This window comes from Montipora foliosa, chromosome 13, assembly GCF_036669935.1.
Source record: "Montipora foliosa isolate CH-2021 chromosome 13, ASM3666993v2, whole genome shotgun sequence".
NCBI classification, from domain to species: Eukaryota; Metazoa; Cnidaria; class Anthozoa; order Scleractinia; family Acroporidae; genus Montipora; species Montipora foliosa.
The window spans coordinates 34,836,476-34,858,420 of record NC_090881.1 but is presented as its reverse complement, the minus strand read 5'-3'; the positions used below and the strand labels follow the sequence as shown (position 1 = coordinate 34,858,420).

At 38.7% G+C, this 21,945-nt stretch overlaps 1 protein-coding gene across 1 annotated transcript in view; it reads left to right on the top strand.

Moving 5' to 3' along the window:
* The first annotated feature begins 7,942 nt into the window (after positions 1-7,942).
* LOC137982951 (chordin-like protein 1) overlaps positions 7,943-21,945 on the top strand; it is a 34,806-nt gene continuing 20,803 nt past the window's right edge. The window contains exons 1-2 of the mRNA XM_068830118.1: positions 7,943-8,000; positions 13,548-13,603. The gene's annotated coding sequence lies outside the window, so the exon portion shown is untranslated. The remainder of the gene's footprint in view (positions 8,001-13,547; positions 13,604-21,945) is intronic.

Genomic DNA, 21,945 nt, shown 5'->3' with positions numbered 1-21,945 from the left:
AAATCATTATACGTTCGGCTGTTAATTTTTTGATGGAGTACGAACAGTAAGATGGACTCGCAAAGTTTCTTTTATTGTTGTACAATTGATCTCTCTGGAAACATGCCATTTTAGTTTCTGGAGTGTGAGTTTTAAGTTAAATCAACTGGAAATATTATGAAGTGTGCAAAAAAACCGTGTCATCAGTCATGTAAAGTAAATAAATAAAGCCGTTTGATACACAGATATTCAAAACATGCATTAGTGTAACTTGCGATTTTATCAGCATCTCCTCCTGTTGATATATATGTCCCTTGTCTCATCCAGGAAACCAATATGCATCGGCTTTCATTGCCATTTGAAAGAACCAGCTATTTAGCGGCTTTCAAAACATCAGGGAACTTTGTGCCAAAGTTCTTTCAACCCCATGGCCACAGAGCTCGACAACGGAATCGCTAATTTCACTCGTTCCAGAGATTCAAACCCGATTCTGAACAAGTTATGAGATATTTCAGATGGCATATCTCCATTTATACAAAAAAAATCAAGTTGCACCGTCCACGGCATTGTAAGAACAAAAGGGAGCAAATTTCTTCGCACACTTATGGCGGATTAGTCTCGAGGACTTCGCGAGAGCTCCGCGCAATCACGATGGCATTTTCACTTCCGGCGTTTCAACAGCCAATCAGATCACGAGTTTGGTCGGCCAAAATTTGGCCGACCAAACGGAATTCTTGAGAGACTTTTGGTCAGGCCCAATTTTAGCGAGCGACGACATAAGAGAACATATGGGCGAAGCTAAAAATGGGCCTGATCGCAGGTTAGCATTAAGCTTAAATTTCAACGTAACCATGATTTTAAACCGTGATGAAGCTTACTTAACCAATTTTAATTACGCTCGCTGCAAGCGATATTTTTTTGTCAGGGCCACAAATTCTTGCTTAAGTATTGACCATATTGGTAGCAAACTCTAACTTGAATGATGGTTGAACGTCTAGCCGCCTTCTAGCACTGGACGGGTGAATGAAGCTTGACATTTACACGGTGCAAGAACGATCCCATCGCTAGGAAGATCGTAAGGCCAAGTACGACGTTTTTCACGTAAAGTGAACTGAAAAAATATGCCGCTTGGATGTCCAGCCTTCGAGGATCTTCCACATGCTGGGATCTCCCACCAGGAAAACAGCCCCTTAGGCAGCCATTTCAAAAGCCTTGCATGAAAACATTTGAGACTCAGCACCCATTTCAACAGTGCTAATTAACAGCAGTTAATTCTAGCGGCCCATTTTAAAACGGTTATCATTTAATGGTTGCGCTCAGACTTGAGAGAAACACAGTGTAACACAAGTGTTGACACTGCTCCTTAGGAGAACACTAAACAGTACTTGATTTAAAACTAGTATTAACTCTCGAGTGCGGTACTGTCGGAACAAGAGCTTTTAACTGCCATTTTTTTAAGGTGGCTGGTTATCCTGAAGTTGAAAAGTTGCCCATAACACCTTCGCTCATCCCAACGCTACGGTGATGCGAAGGTAAGCTTCAAGGAAGGCCTACCGGTCCCTCAGCTTCATCTTGGTGGGGAGGGGACGGGAAAAAAAAAGGATGTCCGGGGCAACGTGGAAATTAGGAATGGTTTTATTGTAATAAATAGTCACTGCAAAAATTCGCGAAAGGCTAACGGCAATTTTTATTTCGAGGAAGTTAAGCAAGGATTGCTCAAGACTTAAATGGTTTGATAACGTCACAATGGTAAAATCTGCCTGACGGACATTGAATTATGCGAACCTGATCAAAAAAGTCTCATGCGTGATATAAAAGTTTGGCATGTTGCCCTGAAGTTATTCCCTTATAGCCACTTTTCTGTCCCTAGCAAGCAGATCGAGGTTAGATTTTCGGGCTAGATTTTCACCCGAAAGCTCCAGTTCCTAGTTCTGCAATGAATCGTTCTTTTGTTGACTTTCAATTTTCTTGAGTACTCAAGATTTCATTCCGGTTCAGTGTATCAAAATTTATCTCCATTGTATTTCTGTGTTATAACCGACACTCAGAAAACTCTTCAGGTGCCTTCCTTTGGTTTGATACAAAATAACAATGGGCCAGCTTAAGCGCCTTATAATAAGACATATTGAGGATTAACGTCGATCAAAGGATACTTCAGAGGTAGTTTTAATTAAGGAACCACCCTCCGGGACAATGCGGTGGTTTTGTTAAACAAATGGTTCTTTCTTTTCGCTTGTACTGTTTACAGCTCTATTTTTAAACATGATTGCAAGATTATTCATCGGATCTTTACTAGTATAGGTCAGGACAAGTACGCAGAACGACTTGTTTTGGGTAACTTGTACCAATATTATCAGGGAACACCAGCACGATCTTGAAGCAGCATATCACGGTCTTGAAGAAAAAGATACATTTCACTTTGTGTAGCTTCCACTTCTTTCCACCAGCTCCAGTCATATGAGTAATAGCTGATGAGGGACCCGTATTCATTAAAACCTTGAAAACTCTAATTCTAAGGATTTTTTAAATGTTATGTTTTGTTGCAGGTTAGAATATTCACTGGCTTTCGCTGGTCAGGTACTGTGACTTTTTTTACAAAAATCCGTTTGGTTAGGGAGAATGTCGCCCATCTATTTGTACGGAGTTGGAAATCTCGCATTACCTTTTTTATCAGCAAAAAGTTGCTGCGTGACTTAATCGTAGGAATTGAAGTGTTTTCGTGCATCATTTTCTCTTTTCTGTGAGTTCAAACTTAGCTGGGCTGCCCACTTAAATTTCTCTTGCACCATGGTCTTTGACACCTATGGTAAGTAAACAAAGTCCTTTTTCTCGTTTTTAAGAGAAACCAATCAGTTAAAAAAATCTGACATATCAAGAGAGTCTTCCATATAGTTAACATTGATTTGAACTGTCCACCATATTTTTGAGAGCGTGATATCTGCCAAGTGGATGGAGGAAAAAGGAGGGCGTTAACCACTTCAATTTAAGTTTTTACTTTGATACTCATTGAGAGATACGTTCATTGTTTTCAAAAGGACTTGTTTACAACGTGCATGTCCGCCTTCGTAATTACGGACCGAGTAATTTCCGCAGAATACTATGTCATCATAAAGCAGGTATTTTATTTTTACCGTAATAATTAAGTTAAACTATACCGTTTGTTCGATCGAGAGTTTACTTTCTATGAAAACAATTATGGTACAACTTTGACGGATCTTCTCCGTCAAATCCCACTTGAGAAAATTTTTATTATTGACTGATGGTCGCCCAAATGAAATTTATCTCACGACAAAAGACCTGATCCACATAGTTATTCTTACATGTTCATCAAAATACTTAGATGCATAATCCAGTACTATAACGAAACATAGCTAATTTTCACTGAGACAAGGGGTAAAAGTGATGTCTTCACAAATGTATGAACTGCAGGTTAAACAGTATGAAGTCACGTTATTGACTAGCAGACAATCCATTAAGTGGCTGTCCAGAAATAGCATTTAAGACTTCGCCTAAAAAACCCCTTCTATTGGAACATGCAAGATTGTTGTATTGTATAGTAAGGATTTGTTCTCGATAACTCTTGATGCTTCACTTATCAAACACAGCAAATGGATTTCTTAGAGCGTGGCAATGAAGTGGCATTGATTACTTATCTGCACCATAAGTAACAGGTAGAATGGGTGTAAAGCCCGGACATTGCTATTGTGGCACGTCATCATGTCATGGAATATGACGACTGTAGAAGTTAAAGAATTATGGTCATTCGATTAAATTCTTTTCATTTAAATTTCCTAGTACCTTCTGTCCAATTTGAAATAGTGTTTTATTCTATTTTTTTTCTTGAACACAAGCCCTCTTTTGTCAATTTATCGTGTAGCTGCCTTCAAATCCAAGCATATGGATTTTTCTCTTGATAACTTTTTGGTCAACTGTCCAATCTTTCGTAAATTGGAGTTCAATTGGAGTTCAACCTCTCCGGGAACCAATCTGAAAATTTTACCGCAGTGGAAAGCGCCGCAAGTTTCGATAACGGCTGACTAACTCCTCAGTCACATTCGGGCTAGACAGGCTTGTTTTGCCCATGTTTGGTTTCTTAGCTCATTCCTATCTCGTCACAGATGTGACCGACCGAACAGAGCATTGCTTGCTTGCTTATAAAAGAGGCGGCGTAGCTCAAAACGTCAGAGGATCCGCAGCTCATAACAAGAGCACTCTGGTGCTCTTGAGCTGTGCTAGGTAAACAAATGACATTAGCTGACCAATAGGGAAGACGGTCGTAATTAGAAAGCTTGATGTTTCGCGGTCAACTCGAGGACATCGGCTTTGATTAGGGTATCGCGAAGTTTTGCAGGCATTATTGTTCATTCGAACATGTCAAGGATACCATCGCCTTTTGACCACGACTCCAGATCAAATCATCGCCAATTCCGTACAGCGAGCTGCCGTAATTTTCAATGTGACCGTGCCGTGCTTGCTTGAAAATTTATAGTGGAGGGGGACAGGGGGACGGGAGCCCCGGAGAATAGGGGCGGGAGGGGTACGGGAGTCGGGAGAGGAAAGGGCGGGATGCGGGAGTTCTACGAGGGCAGGAAGCGGGAGAGAAATGCAAAACGCTACTTGTTGTCATTTATTAATGCGTTAAACAAGAACCCAAGTGATATCCGACTTGCATTAGCGTCTTCTGAGCAATCAAGCAAACAAAAAATTCGTGCTTGGGCTGAAAAACGCGCTTACTTCCGGTGAAATTGTAAACCCTTTCACGATGGTCACGTCATAGGTTATGAAATGTCAAGCGGCTGTCGCATAACTGCTGCACTTTAATACGTCTTAGCATTTCTCGGTGTGGTAGTGAAATATCTGAGTCCGTGCATGGAACACCTTGGGAGCTTGCTCCTTATGACCGTGAATCAGAACGGACAAAAGATTTCAATACGAGGTGACATTTCGCTGCAAGTTCGTCATATCCCACTTCCATATTTAAATGACTTTATGATCCCAACAAACGCCGGACTGATTGCGGAAAACTTGTTTCTGAGGACTAAAAATTCCAAAATTTCCCGGGGCCCCCAAGAGGGACACCGCTTTCGGCGGCACCTTTAATCGGACCCATTTTGTAAAAACCTCAGAACTGCAAGTTAGAACAATTAAGAACGTCGTCACTTAAGAATTATGTAGCTAAATGACCAAGATGTGTTTTGAGTCTCCTAATTTATAGGGGACGGGAGCAGGACTGAAAAGGGCGGGAGCCGGGAGATAAAAGTACGGGAAGTGGGAGATAAAGGTACGGGAAGCGGGAGGTTTTGACCCCCCTGTCCCGCCCCACTTTATAGTTTGCTGGAGTTTGCATGAAGGACATCACAAACAAACGTCGCAATTAAGTGCTAATGTGACCGAGGGGTTAATCAAATTTCGGATTAAGAGGCGTGTCTACAATTAATAAATAACGGGACTCCTTGCTTGATCAGTTTTGGCAAAAAATTCCTCTGACTGCCAAATGAGATGAGTCAGTAATTTAGTAGTTCTCGGAATTTTTTTTCGACGAATTTTTTTCACACTGACCTACTATGCATGGAGTCCGATTACATCAAGAAATCAACTCGGCTTGTTTAACTGAAGGATTATTCTCTGCTAAGTAAGTCGGGCTGGTGATCATGGTTCAGAGTCCAATAACTCAAACACTTTCCGCCTTTCGATCAATAGCATTTTCAAATGACCTTGCTGCTGCCCTTCTGTAAATAATGTGAAATACAAGAGACAAAAGATTGAAAAAAAACGTACTCCAAATATAGTTTAATCCCAAGTATACATATGAAATTTCTTTCCCTCAGTTACAGCCGGAAAGAATTTTTGGACAAAATCTTTAAGAGAGTGATTACCATTCACTTTGAGATTTAGCTTTTACAATTTACTCAACGTATCTTGTAATTCTCAAGTTTATGATTGCGATTTATAGTCTTTAAATAATTAGCTATGGTTTAGCAGTACTGTTATCAAGGAAAGTGTTTTAGACTGGGTATAGTAAAACAAAAAACAACTTAGCTTTTCCTTTGTCTACTAGCCATTTGGTCGCCTTCCTCTCATGTAAAATACTATCGCAGTGGTTTATTTGGTCCATGTTCACTCACTTATCTGCACAATAGCAACAAGATACTCGTTACTCATTGTTTCAATAATCTATTCCAACCTGCTATAATATTCAGACGAATCCTAAATATTTTAGTTTCATTGTTTCACCAATGGTACAAATGCCCTCATAGTCTTTCTTTGTTCATCTCAACTCTCTTTTCAATCCCGTGACGTCACATGTTCATTTGTTTTCAGTTTATATCACGTGAATAATGCTCTTTATAAATATACATTGGTTGCGAAGGCTTCCAGTTGTATAAAGCTAATACCTCACAAGTATTTTAAGCCACAGGGTAGCAATAGGGTAAAGAGCTCTTTCCATTTTTTCTTTACAGTTTGCAAATAATTTACCATGGGCTTAAAACTATCTTACTGACGTCACCTGTCGTGTCACCTGGCTCGATCCTGCAGTGTATGTATTTGTCGATCAGCTTCAACGATTTTCGATCAGAAATCCCCTTGCTGAACCGCAAGGACCACCAACCTTGAATCCACAAATGATAAGTAACATTTGTCTCTTCTTCGCACTCCAGTGAACAAACTTAACGTTCGATTTGTCGTTCAGTGTGTGTTCGAATTCTTCGTTGAATCACATGATAGCTTGTTCCTACGGGAAAAAAACGAATTGCTGGTAAGTGGTTGAACTAATCACTTAAAACTAATCGGATCTTTCGCCAACACCTCCATAGGATCACATCACAAATATAATTGGCATAAATGTGGAAATTAAACGACCACCAGGAAGATTCTTTCTAATGTATTGGTATCCGGCTTATGGTGACTCCAATCGGTTTATTAAAATGACGATACCTGCAATTTTTAACAAAGAAGAGGAAATGTGGGCAAACAAAAAAGGAGTATTAAGTCGCCAAGGCCTTAGAGTTTGCAAAAATAACAAATTTGAACTTGAGAAAAAAAAGTGCACCCCATTGTATCGAGTATATTTAGAGGTCAAGTCTCCTTTCAAGGTGTTGTTGTTGTTTATGACTCAGTGAAACTGTTTTTTTTCTTTCTGGCAGTCTGAAAAAGACTAGCTCGGATGTCATAAAACTAAGAACACCAGAAAAATGAAAGAGCCCATTGTTTTGTTAGACAGTCAATAAACAACTACTATATATGTCAAAAGTTTTTTGGTGTTGCCTTATGGGTTATAAACCACCCACTCAGATTAGTGTTGACTCTGCCGATAGTTTTAAAGATTATAATGCAGTTCCCTCGTGGAAAATTCTCTTGAAAATCAGAGCGCCCCACGTTCGGTAGATTACGCGGAAAAAAAGTATGTATCATCCTGTGTGTAAAAGACCTCTTTGCATTGGTCACTTCCGAATGTGTTGTTCGCGTCAAAACTGCTAAATGCAGCATCAGTTGGCGTTGCATTGTGTTGTGTTATGTGAGATTCGAGAGCAAATTTTCTTTTCTTTGCAAGCCTTTTCCATTTTATGACTCTGCTATAATTTATTCCATCTATTCATCAGATACCCTAAACTTGGGACGTTTACAAAATTCATAGACAGGAAATTTACCCTGGTGCAATGAAACAAACTGTCATTGTCTCGAGATTTTCTTTGTTCTTGTTTTAAACTTTTCCGCGGAGAATTAAAAAAGAAATAAAATTTTCTCTCCATTTTCTGTTTTGTTTTGGAGAGGACTCTGTTGTAACACCGAAGTTTGCATTTCAAAAATAACAATAATTACTTTGTCGGACCTGGAAGCCACGTGTAGACGCCCAAAAGTCTTAAGTGTCATTCATCTGGGTAGCAGATTTCACAACTTCATCTAAGGTGATAGGATCAAATCGGGATATAAGGCGCTGTTAAAGACAAACTGATCAAACCGCAAGCACGCACAGTTGATATATTGTTGCATAATTACAAGCCCCCCTTTTCAGCCACAAGGTAGGAATTAAGTCAGATTAACATTTTTCTAAGGAGAAAAGAGTGAGGCAACTCTAAGTTAATGAATACTGCTGATCTCTGTCAACGCCTCACTGCTAAAGAAAACTTACACTTTGCGCGGTCTAAGGTTGTGTGACTTAATCACGGAAAAAGGACACAAGCTTTTTTCAGATTACTTCTTTTTTTGTGTGTGTGGTGGGCGCTTTGGTTGTTCTTGACGCAGAGAGAGTGCTCATTCATTCTAGAGTGGGTGAAAAGACTTTACTTCTTTCACAGAAACATCCGGCGTTTGTCTTTTTCAAGACCCTTTTTCAGCTATCCTGCGATCAGTGGTTCCGGCCTAAAGATGAGAAAACCACTGCTCGGGGTATTTTTCAGCGCACCCGAATTCACACAGAATGTGGTTTGAGTCCCCAGAGTTCAGATTGCTGCAAATACCACCATGCCGGCAAAAGTTGTCTAATGTCATGTGCAATTTCTTTTATTAACTGCATCAGACCTTCCAAAGATACGTAAAGATAATTGATGCCTTAAAACAAAGTGCTAACCAACCCTCTAGAAGCTCTTCATAGAGCTAAACACGTACAGCAGTAGTAATCACTTTTCACTTTCTCCCGTTCCAATATGTTTTCTATGATCCCTTCCTTTTTTGAAGATCGGGAAGTTTTATTCCCGTTGTTATACATAAGTAATGTATCCTACAAGTAAATGAATTAATTCGATTAAAATAAGAAATGGTTCTCCATGCAGGCGCAATGTATAGACTTCAGTCACGGTATTGTCCAAAAGCTTCCGTTTTGTTTCCTTTTTTCCTGCCTACAAGAATGTCATTTATTCGCACTCTGCCTTTCAATATGTCCACTTCGGCTAGCAATTGCATCAGTCTTCATTTTTACCAGAGTTGCCCTGACCTAGTAACCTACAATTAGCTAGCGTTGCCTATAGAGCTGGATTAGCACGTAAGTGATGCTCCAACGTTCAAATCACACTTTGACCAACCCATCAACATGGTTTATTTTCGGTGACCCGAATACAACTCATTCACGTTTTGTCACTTATCCGGCTTGCTGTGTACTTCCACTGAGTGTTTTTCTTATTTTATTTTTTTCTTTGTTTTTCTCTATCCCACGACATCAAGCTGTAATACCACGAAGTGTAAATAGAGTATTTTTATTTCACTGTTAGCTTTTTCCGCATACGTATATAATCGAGGATAGGCCCGAATACGAATCCACCCCTCGTAACTTTTAACTCTCCTTTTGAACAAAACTGCAGATCATGCCTCTTGAAATACACTTGCATAATTTGTGGTGGGGTTTTACCTAATGGCTGTCCTCTCCCTAAATAGTGATGTACTTTTTTTTGTTTTACAATATTGATTTGAATTTCTAATTTAAAAATCATGGATCACATTTATCTTGCTTGTAAAACGTGTTGTTTGCGCCGTGAAATTTTTGTCACCACGTTGTCATAAGTGTAAATATGCATACAGCAGATGGACTTGCCAAACATACTTTGCTGTAACACTTAAATAGAAACTCATTCTTCATTTCTGGTCAGTCTGAATTTAAATGAGCCTTTATTTCAACAAGTTTAATTTCATTTCATGCTAAAATTTTCGTGTTATAAAACATACTACCCCTAAATTCCAAATATAAGCACTTAACCAGCTTAACCTATTTTGTAGGAATTTTTTTATACCTCCACAGTGTGGTGGTGATGTACTGTGAAATTTTCTGAATATGCTTTTACACTTGCTGTTTGATGTTGTTGAATGGTAAGGTTGTAAGTTATGGGAAATATGCTTTGTTCCTGGATGGAGTTTCTTACCAAACGAAATCAGGAAATTCTCAGCAGATGTGTTCCTGAAAAACTGTTTTTTTGAACAATGTCTTTTTTTAAATTTCAACGACGTTACTGTGGAAGGATTTTTTTTCAGGAGCGGCAAGACTGCTATGCATATGAAGTGTTTTTGGCATCATTTGATACTTTTAATCGTCACATGAAATGACACAAAGTAAATTTCAGTCTCGAGAAAATGACCCCTTGATTGATCAACAAAAGCTTGATTGAACGCTGATTGCAGTTATTGTCGAAGGACATGACTATGTGTTTTTGTGGAGCCAGCGTTCTTGAAGCGAAACAAATCCTTCCACTTTCGTATTTGAAAGTTAAGCCTCTGTATTCTATTTAAGCCCTTACCACGTCAGTTTAAGTTGATGTCGGTAAGCCTAGGATAATTAAAGTCCACGAAATGGCGCATCGATGACTGAATCTTCCTTTCAGCGGTATAGAGTTTAAGACGGCTTGAATAGTTTAATGAAGCATGAAAAGCCAGACTTGTTTGCCGGGTTGAGATTAACCAGTTTTGTGAGCTGATATCTACCCGAGACTCATCCGGCACTGGCGCACAAGTTTTCGAATCAACGAGCCAAAGTATTGGTGGCTAATTAGTGATGACAGACAGTACTGCACAACATTTTTTACCTTCTCGACAAAGTGTGAAACGGATAGATAATTACGTGTGGAATTTTTGTAAGGAACCATCACAGTTAGCTTACTATGAAATAAATATTGTTAAAAATTGTGATGCATGGATTTTAGTTGATTAAATCATTAATGAGTTTTGAGTGCAAAACAACAAAAAGAGTGTTCAGTAAGATGCTTTGTACATTTGTTATTTGCAAATTTCTTTTTATTTACCTAAGCCTTGTGTCTGATTATGTAATGCTGCAGTGTTTCGTCGGGTTGAAAAACACGAGACGTAGCCTAGTGTTTTTAGGGCTTGTTCACATGGAGGTGGGGTAACCAATTTCTCCATACAATTTCTCTTTTTTTCTTGATTGTGTTCACATGAGAGGTGGGGTACCTCACCGAGGCGTTTTTCCCGGTCAGCCGAGCCGGGTAACCCACTTTGTGAATGCTGAAGGTGGGGTACCCCACCTGACTGACCATAAGGTGATAAGACCATCAACAAAAACCCTTCTCAAATTGTTACGCCAACCGTGTAACAGCTGAAAAAGGGCTGAAATAGAGTATCTAAGTTTTTAGTAAGGTCTGAAATAGGGTAGGGAAAATCGTATATTTTAGTCTCTCTTTTGGTTTCAGGAAACGGGCCGCACATCCCCACCCAATTTTTCTGGGAGTAGCCCCTTACCTCCTCCCCCCCCCCCCCCCCCCATCCTCCGGAGTTTTTCCTAAGCACGTGACGTTTATCAATGTTTTGATAGGCTGTTGCGTTCATAAATTATTAAAGAGTTTTTCAATGTGTTATAACATTCTGTGCAACGACGAAAACAATCATAAAAGTAAATAAACATGCCAGATGTAAATTATCTCCTCAGTTTTATATCCTGGTTTCTATTTACTAATTATACGCATGTAAATAGTTTTATCAATTTTTATTTTTATAATAATTGTTTACTTTAAATAATAGTGTCCCCATTTAGAAGTTCGTTTACTACGATTTTAGTTTGACACTTAAATAAAGGTATTCTCATTCATATAACCAAACTGTGGATGCGATATGGTTTTATCAAAGATAGCAAAGCATTTTAAAAGTGCTTGGAGAACACTTAAGAGTGCTCTCGACAAGACTCTAACTACTTTACGATTACTATTTCCGATTCCGTAGTGTGGGGACTGCATCGGCCAGATTTGTATAACCGTTTGGCAGGAAAAATTAACACCCTACCTTGCTCTCCCGAGTCTCTTTTATGATATTAGATACCGGGCAGCCTTTATACTATCATCGCGAATATAGCAAGGTATTTTTTCCTAAATTGTCAAAACTTCTTCGTTATATAATCTTTTCTCGTCGCAGGACTGCTGTATTCTGAAAAGCTCGACAGAAATGCATGCAGCCCTTCAGTTAGTTGTGTTAGATGTTTGTTAATTGTCTTTTCCGGTTTTTGTCTTTGAACCAGCTAGCTTGAAAACATTCATATGATCGTTTTCTTTCCGGCACAGATGGATTGGCCATCGTAATTTTTCTTGGTTCTGAACGTTCTAGTGCCTTTCAATGTCAGAGAAAAGCTGCTCTTGATCTATTCGACAACAATTTCATTATTAGGACAAGCTGATGTTGTGAGAGGGTATCCCTGGCACAAGGCTCTCGACGATTCAAAACCTTTTTTGGACGTTTTTACGGAGAAAAGCTTCACGTTTTAATAAGTTTGGTCGCAACAGTTTCCCCTCAAAAGGGCTAACAAACAGTTGTTTATGATTCGAAACATAGACCGTCCATTATTTTCCTAAACCGATTAAACCAGCCAGCGGAATGCTTTAAATTAATCTTATTTTAAAGGGAGGGTTCTTTTCTGAAATGTGATAAATGAGGAAGCTAAAAATATAGAAAGTATACAGCTCTAATGCGATGTTTATTAAGATATATCTCAAGTGACTAAGCGAGTGGGAAATCATTGTTTACAGGAAACTGTCCACGTTTAGAACAAGTTTAAGTGTTTTAATCTTTAGACAAAAACTCGACTTAGATGCTTACTTTCCTGAAAAAAAAGCATTTGACGGCAAGAAAGTGTTTCAATGATGACCTTGTTTATGAGAGTGATTGATTGATTGATTGACCCACATTTTTATCCTAAATATCGATCAACACCAAAACATCATGTGATATTTACGTCACAGTAAAATTTCGCTTGTTTATTTATTTCGGCTCAAAAGCCTCTAAAGAGGTTATTTGGGCAGTAGAGGTTATTTACTGGTTTAGAAGTAGAAGTGCACAACTCTAAAATGTAGCTTAAGTGTCAAGCCCGTGGAAGTTGCATCTCGGAGTTAATGCATAAATAGAATAAACATTACTCAATTTCGGGATCTGAATCATTTCAACACCTGATTTTTAATTGAATAGTTAAAACAACTGACATAAAATTAGGTCATCAGCAAAATATATTTTTTAGCGCACTCCAAGTGATGTTCTCTGAAAATCTGGGACTTCGACTTTGCACTGATTGATAGGAAGTGATGTCTGTAATAGCGTCCAGATTGTTGTAGAAGGCATTACTTACTGAAAGGATTCGCTTGTAAAAGCTTGCAAATAGTCTCTTGGATTAATCCAGTATCACTAGAATTGTAAATACGTAATCTTCATGGTCTAACAACGTGATTTACCCAATTTCTCAAGAGGAAAAAATCTGTAGCAAAATTATTCTGCGGAACTGAAGTAAGATCAGTAAATGTGGTTCTTGAACTATGCCCTTGGAAAAATCTTACATTGCAAAACATGAGCACGTGGGATGCTAAATACGTAGCTGCGAGGTCCAAAGTTGAGAATAACAAATTATTGGTTGCTTTTCAACAAAAAAGCGGATTTGCTTAAATCACGCGAAATCATCGAGTGCTGCTTGTGTGTGCAAACGAATTAATCTTAAAAGTGAGGAACACCTCAGTTGTTAACTGTTGTAGTATAAGGTCGTTCACTGAGGAAAAAATTATATTTTGTTCTACTGACTAGACCATAATTTTTTCAAGTTCCCCTACACAGTTGCCCTTTGTTACTTGTATTGTGCCTTTTTTGTATTTGTATACTAGGAAACACCTTTTTGATCCCCTGGCTTTCTCATACTGCCCATACTGCTACGCGCATGGTAAGTGGTTATCTTGATTTGTATCTATGCCCGAAAGTGACCAAATATGAATTTAAGACTAACGTTTATTGGGTAACCGAACAGGATGGAACCTATCTGATTTTTTTCTTATCGCACAGAGTTCAAACTGAGACCTGAGCCACAAGATCAATAGCAATGGCGATCTAATTTTAAGCTTCAACTCTTGCCAAATACTACGAAACAAAAATAACAAGGGATTGGTGGAGTTTCTTTAAGGACGGTGCCTACTATTGTTATTGCGCATACGTTCTGCGCATCTCGAGATACTCGGATTTCCTATCAGTAACGCTTAGTAAAACAGGGATATTTTTGCGCGGTTTAAAACTATCCGGAGAAAGTAGATCTTAGTAAGTACTCTTGGTATCCAAAAAGAAAATTGGGGGTAACCATGCATTTTTGAGAGATAATCAAGCTTCAATTTGAAAAAGAACGCCATACATTGCTTTGTATTTTACAAATATTATTCATGAATTATCTTTTAAAAATGCGTGGTTACCCCCAATTTTCGTTTTGGATTTCAATAACACTTGTTAAGATCTACATTTCCGGCATAGTCACACACCGGGGCAAAAATATCTTTAATTAGTAGGCACCGTCCTTAACTGTATGAAAAAAGAAAAATAAACTTGTACACTTTCAAGTGGCATGTCTATGAAGTCTCAAAACATAACGATATTACCACAATGATTCGGTAAAGACTGTTCTACAAAAATCTCTAACTGCCGTTCCAACGTAACGGTCATTAATTTGCAGGTAAAAAAAAATGTATCAGTCTTCGGTCGTTATAAGATTGCAATTTTGCAACTGATTCACACCCCTAGCCTATTCCAGACGTTGTGTATAAAGTTGCACCCATATTCTCCAAGCTATACAGCAATATTTTAACTGAGGATTAAGGTTGTTTTTAATGGAATCCGATTATGTTATTTGATGCAAATCTATTATTCAGTGACCCAGAGAAAGAGAGAGAGTTAGAGACCTGTCCGCAATGCTCTTAAAATTTCCGACTTTACACAAAATTAGACAACGCCTGCGGTGAATGAAAACGGTTTGATCAAAAAGGCGAACGCCCTTAAAGCAGGAAGGAAACCATTACAACTCTGTATCGCTTAAACACATTGTCATTTAATTCTCAGCGGTTTTCCAGGTGCAAACATCATCAGGTAAATAACGAGCCCAAAATATCAGTTCCTAATTTTGCTCTGTTTACCGAGTGCAATTTGCGTGTCCTAGTTACCGTTGAAAGTTGCTCAAATAATCCTACGTTACGTTGAGCTGTGCATATGAGGATCCTTGAGATTTTACGTCAGAGCCCAAAATTTTTTTTTTTATAATGTCGATTCCGGTTTTCTTCACCTCGTGACCAATGCTTTCTTCGAAGTGCCTGTTTCTGATTGCTGTTTGCAACTTTGAAAAGTCAGCAAAATAATACGGGTAAGCCTTGTACAATTTGCAATTGTACGTCATATTTGTCCATGTATTCAATGTTCCACATCTGAACGTTAAACACCTCTCAGATGCCACAGACGATACTAACTAAAGTATTTTGTCTAGAGTTCCCCCGCTATGAGAATCATCAAGTCGTCTGGCATTTGATGAGATTGTTACATCTACATGGCATCGAAGTGAAAACACTAAGGAAAAAGCCAGTAATGTTACCTACACCAGTTAAACTACTGAGAAGTCAAAAAATGCCTTTAAACTTCTGACTCTAACTTGTCTTTTGTATTAACATAGCGGGTGTAATTCAGAACAAACAACACCTATGTTTTAGGAAGGCTGCACTGAATTGAGAAATGCTCCTTGATCTAATGCCTCTTAACCTTGTATCAGGCGCTCTTATATCTTTGCTTAGTGTACATTGTTACTACAGCGTACTACAGGTTTCCACCACAGGAAACTCTTTATTTAATTCGAAAATGTTCTTACCCATGGAACTGAAAAGAAACAGCGATTGGATCAGTAAACTTTCTCGGCAAGATTAGGGTCATTCTAACCCATATTGTGCTAGAGAACCGAAATAGACTGAACGGATATTTTCAAAAGAGTGCGCTTTTACTGAGACATCTTATTTTAGCTTCTCTAGTGAATACAGAAACCAGAAGCAACAACTTGTTATTAAAAATAAGGTCAACTTTAAAATAACAGATGAAAACGTGGACTTAGATTGTTGTATGAGCAAATCCAATCCACCAGACATTAATTCCAAAATATCTATAATTGTGAAATTCTACTTGCAACTGTCAAATGCAACAGTAAACTAACCTCGCGAAACGCAAAATGTAATTTTTGCTATGAACCCCATCACATTAGACTTCACACTTTATTTTTCCCTCTTGCCTTCGTTTTGGGTCAGACAGCTAACAACTTCTTACTTCAAGTTGATTTTTTTCCAAACAAGGACTGATATCATAACAGCGTGCTGATAAATAACCTCGATGACTGCTATCGACTTGATTTTATCAGTTCATAATGGTCTCGCACACACAGTTAAAACTGCACCATGGAAAACCGATGCACTTAATTCAAGTTTGTTTTCCTTGGCAGTCCTTCGAATGAGTAGAAGAATTTCTGGTTTGGTCGAAACGGGGCTTGTGCATCGAACAGAAAGCAAACAGCCGTTAGACGATTATCAAAGTAGTAGATTGCGTTGAGACTATAAGGTGTAATGTTTTTTCCTAACAAGCCCGTGACTATGTATCGACTGTGAGAAACCATTTTGACAATCTTACATTCACAACGCGAATTTTACTTGAGATTCTCAGGTACAAATAAACCCACATTACTTCAATGGACATGAACTAACCGATCATCTGACTTTCTTCGCTGACCTTGCATGCCACTGCAAGTTATGGTACTGCTCAGCTTGTATGTATTCAAAATACTGAAATTAGAGAGTCCGAACAGTTCAAACTGAATTGTCAGGTTAATTTAGACAAACCCTGTCTCAAATCAAAAGTACGATATCCCTGGCAACATGGAAGGGAGCTTATCAATGAAATTTGTAGGACACCATATACTAATACTCAGGCAAATGAACTGTACACATGACTTTTGCTTGCAAAAGATCATAGATCATAGAGCACAAATAATATTAGTAATAAACGAAACAGGATTTTAGCGCATCGTGCAGTACAAGGTAAAAATGATATCATGAAAAAGACGAAAAATCTTTAGGTTCAGTTTGTATTCTCTACAATCTCAGTTTCAACGAAACGAGCAAAATGTAAACTTACGTTGTACGGTTCCCTTTTAAGTTAAGAAGTTCACATATGTACAATTTGAAGTCCATTGGGTGTGCTGCTTTTTATTCAATCAACACAGGATCATTTATCGACAGAAGAAGAGTTTCAATGCGTGCACTGAATAGTAACTGAAGCGATAGAATGCAACTTTAGAGGTTCATTTAGAACTAAATACCTGGGCATGTTTCCTCGCGAATAAGTGATAAAAAAGTAGTTTGCATTACTGAAAATACTCCTGGCGAAGCTCAGTTCCATTTGATAGTTGAAATCAATCGCCAGCTTTCTTTCCTCAGAAGTAGTATAATCCGCAACTTTGGTATTGAATTGCGTTACATCTCTTCTACGAGAAGATGCATTCCTGCATTTTACAATCCTGCATTTTACAATTTCCTGTCTGGTTTTTGGGCGTTCGAGGAAATTTATCTCCATTCCTTGTCAGTACTTCCATTTGTTATTACTTCCGTACCTTGCCTTGATACGGCACGTAGTTGTCTGTAACTGAAAATGGTCTAGCCCTAGTATCTAAGTATCCTAACCATCAGTTAGGACAAAAGTTCACTGTAGTCATCACAGTGTCAAGAGGACTTTTGCCCAAGTCGATCCTTCAACGCTAAGCAACACAGCCGTTGCATCACTCAGTTGTATTATCCCCACATAGTTGAACCGTAGCGTTGTATCATCCTGCGGCCGTATCATCTCCACACAATTGAACCTTTCATCAAAGTACAGTCTTCCGTCCTTAGCCCCCTCTCTGTGCCAAGAAACTACTGCAATCTCTTTGAAAATTTTAATTCATTGGCTTCTGTAAGACCTCAATCTTTTTTTCGCCAAGTTGTCGTTCCACCTAACTGCAGCAAAATCATGTTAAGTTTCATTTTTCATGTTTTTTTCACTGGCTCTCGTGATAAACACTTTCCTTATACTGAGTTATTTAAGTTCCAGTCTTCTCAAAATCAGTTACTTTAAAAGGCCCTGACTTGACGGCAAAAATTGGGTTAATCCAACATACACACAAGAATCCATTTTAAAGCGGCAGTGGACATATTAAAACAGTAGTGCCACCTAGTGACAGCCACGGTAATGAGGCCTAGAATCGGGAAATGATAGATGTCATTCTTAAACTAACCAGCTATGCTAAGTATCCCTACAAGAGTTTCGGTCGATAACTCCTGCCTGCTCAGACAATGGCGCAATTATGTCCGTAACTAATTAAAGAAGCACTTAACGGCATTGAAATCACAGGTTAACAATGATGAATTGGACTTCAATCGTTTAAAACGGTCTCGTTAAATGATGGAAAAAAGGAAAAACAGCTAGCTAACTGATGACGTAAGCATCAATTCTTTCAGAAAGATCTATGGCTGATACAAGGATGTTCCAAAAAATAGTTTTGACGAGAAGCTTGTTTATTTATTCGCTTTTGTGGTAGTGCACTTTAAGTGCACTACACGCTATGTCACCGGGTTATAAGAGTGCAAGAGGGTAAAAGTGTCCGTGGTGCACAATTAGGCCCGCAGCGCGTGTATAAATCACGAAAATAAAAAGGTCTGTTGGAAGCGTGCTTGAGTTTCAACAAAATGAGCCTCAAAATCGGCAAGAATTTGTGACGCTGATGAATAACAAAGCAGCTGCTATTTCCAAAACGATGGAATTACCTGGTGATTGATAAATAACCTCGTCTAGGAGAGTAAATTTTTTTGACTTTGCAGAAACAATGGTCAACCTCAAGAGTTAAGCGATTGTGATCTTTGTGTTGAATTCGCACATTTCTTGTCAATCTTTATAACACTTGAAAGAAAAAAATACCAAACTAACAAAAACAAAAACCCGGTGTCTTGCCATCATTTTGACACAGATGTAAACATGCAAGGTAACTTAATCGCGGCGCCCGCTGAATTCGATGTCACTTTACTTGTGCAGCCAAAAGTACAATAGAAAAATTGAACGTAGCAAAAATCTTCCAAAATGTTTTTCGCTGATGGTAACTTTTCATATTCTGGGTTCAAAATTTAATTTGTTTTCGTGTCGCAAATTTTGTTGCTGATGGCAGAATATTGTATTCTCGATCGACACTTTCTGAAAACTTCTTCTTCTCTTCCTAAAAACTGTGTATCAATATTTATTTACTTTTGCATCAATATTTGTTTTGCATAAAGCAGGCTAACAAATCTGTACCTTGCTTAGTTCGAATTTGACTTCAGTTGTCTGTTTGGCAAATTCAAGCAAATAATGAGTGATCCTCAGCCGCCCAAACGATGCGGTAAGACATGGTTTAAACGGCCTTTCTCACTTTCTTATCTACAAAGGCTCTATAGTGGCTTACAAAGCCAACTCTAGCTCGAAAGCTTTGCTTGCAGACAGTACAGACCCTTTTGTGTGGCAACAGATACTTCGATAGCTGTCGTGTTAACTTGCGCCTGGTCTCTGCATCCATTACATCAAAGGTCTCCACGCCCTTCTCGATCATTGCTCCTGATCGTTCAAGGGCGACCCTTTCCTAGATGTTGATGTTCATGTAACATTTTCTCAAATTAGCTTTTCGCAGGCACTTATGCCTCTTCTGTACGCCTCTCTTTCTCTTTTATAATTTTAAGCTCAGAGTAGAAGAAGATCCGTTTGTACGTTCAGGCATTTTGCTCATCCAATATGAAAGTATAGAGGTTTTTCACGGCAGCCATGTTGCATGGCAGGAACAATGAAAATATTTTGCATAAGAAAGAACATTTGTTCCCATAGGAAAAAGAATCTATTGATCCTGCCATGCAACATGGCTGCCGTGTAAAACCTCTATAGCCTCTTCTTCTGAGTTGCTATGTAAAAATTAAAGTGTCTTTGTTGGTAGTCTTAGCCTCCGAAGGTTTAATCCTGCCCTTTGAAATTCACTGTATTACTGAGGCAACAGTTCTTTTATGTGTCTCCCATATCGGGTCCCCTTGTAGAGACTACAGCTTTATAAATAATCATCTTGTAACTTGTTTCACATCGTGATCACTGTAGAGTCTTTTCGTCAACTCCCCAAACTGTTGATCTAGCACTTTCCAGTCTTGGATCTTATTTTCCATGTTAACGTTAACTTGTATTCGGCGTCCTACGTAAGAAATGTGACGTGCGTTTTCTAAAAAAAAAGGTATCCAAGCTTTTATTAACCTCAGCCGCTCCATATAGTCTTCTGGTAATGATAAAGGCTTTCAGTGTGTTTGAGATTCATCTTTAGATTAGATCAAGTCTGTTATAGACCAATGAAAACATCCCAAGAACTTGCTGAAGCGAAGTGTTAGGTGGAATAAGTATGTTGAAATTCTATCGAGGATGTGCTCTTGGTTTTTTTTCCTTGTTCTTAGTCCGGCTAAATCAAGGAATTTTCCTTATGTTCTGCACACTTCTACTGTATTTTTTCAAGTAAATTAATTATCACTGTAATGAATCACCTCTTGTGACATTTGATTACCTCAAACGACTCTGTAAAGTCATCATAATGAGGCTCTCAGTAGCCTTTATTCCACCACGGAATAATTTGATTATTGGAAAAAAATAATAATAATAGTAATAGTGACGGTTTATTTGCAACATTCGCGTTATAACTGAGCAATGCTTACATATGTAAATATTCTACCCAAACGCTTAGACTGATATATAATCACTTCAAAAGCATTGAAAAACGTAATCAATAGCAAAAAGGCATCACATCATTGCGAAATCTTTCAGTCCTGTCTTAAAGCAGGATTAGAGAGTTCAAATATCACGTGCGTGCACATTTCCTCAGGGTAACGCCGGCGTCTTTGTAATGAAAACTGTTGTATTATCCTTTGCTCTTTTGTTAGCCCGTTCGATAGCTTCAGATGAGTACAAAGGGGTGGGATAATGCCAAAACAGCTTAGGATGGAGTAATTGATCGAAAAGTAGATTGTACGGAGAAAAGTCTCCTTGATGGCACGCCCTACAGCCTCACACCCCATAGGTCTGACTTTGTCAGGCAAGCACAGAGTTTCCTTTGGTGGAGCAATCCGATTTGTGACCTTTCCAGTTTTCTAGATGGTTTTATCTCTACTGTTAGGCTTCCTTTGACCCACTTCTTCACTAACAATGGAAGGAGGAGCATCAGTTTTGGCATATTCAAGTTGATCTAAAGGGCGGAAATTGTTGTTCTTGTTTTTTTTTAACTTCCTTGAGATTTAGTAATCTGTAAAGGGAGTCATCCAGTAGTAGGGCATCGTTAGTTACAGACTAATTTCTGGTTGAGTAGTTTTTGGAATGGTTCCTTGCTCCTGGCATTGATTTCTGAGGCACTGATTTTCAAGTGCTCTTGCATAATGCATCTTTAGTTTTTAGCAAAGCTTGTCACTTTATGTTTGGCCAAAGATTGTCCAGCTCCAATCATCTCATTTTATAGGTTACTGGAGTTAGTTAGTTAGTTAGTTAGTTAGTTAGTTAGTTAGTTAGTATGAATGTGAAGGATGGTGTCCATTTTGAGGAGTGCAACAGCATATCAGGTACACCATGAACAAATCCGCATTTATGCTTGACACCGGTTGTGGTTGTATCAAGACAACAGTGCTGTTTGACCGTCTACAAACTGCAGCAATCGGGGGAGGTGGTAGGGAAATCCCTAATCGGTGGGTAATTGAATCAGTCGTTCATTTCTTGAATCACAATAGGAAAACTGTGTGCTAAAGCATTATCCACCAACATGTTGCGCTATTCAAGGCCCGGCGACCGGAGGGGATTACAAAAGGTGCCCAAAACATAGGCTACTTCAAAAAAACCTGAGTAGATTTTCGCAGCCAGAATCTGTATTCCTTCGAAAAAAGACCGTAGAACTCTGCGTGAAATCCCAAAATTCGTGTATGTGTTCACGGTGTTGTCCGGATGTTTTTTAACAATATACCGTTTACGTTGGCGGAAGGCAAACTTACCTTGTTCTCAGAACAAAAGAAAAGGCTGTTTTAAAAGGAAAAAGTGAAACCTTGAAGGAACTTTTTGACGTAAAATAGGGGAGAGGGGGGGGGGCGTTAAACTGAAAATTTTCTGATTTTTACGTGATTCGAGTAAGAAGCATGTAGCAGCTCTGCGTGCATT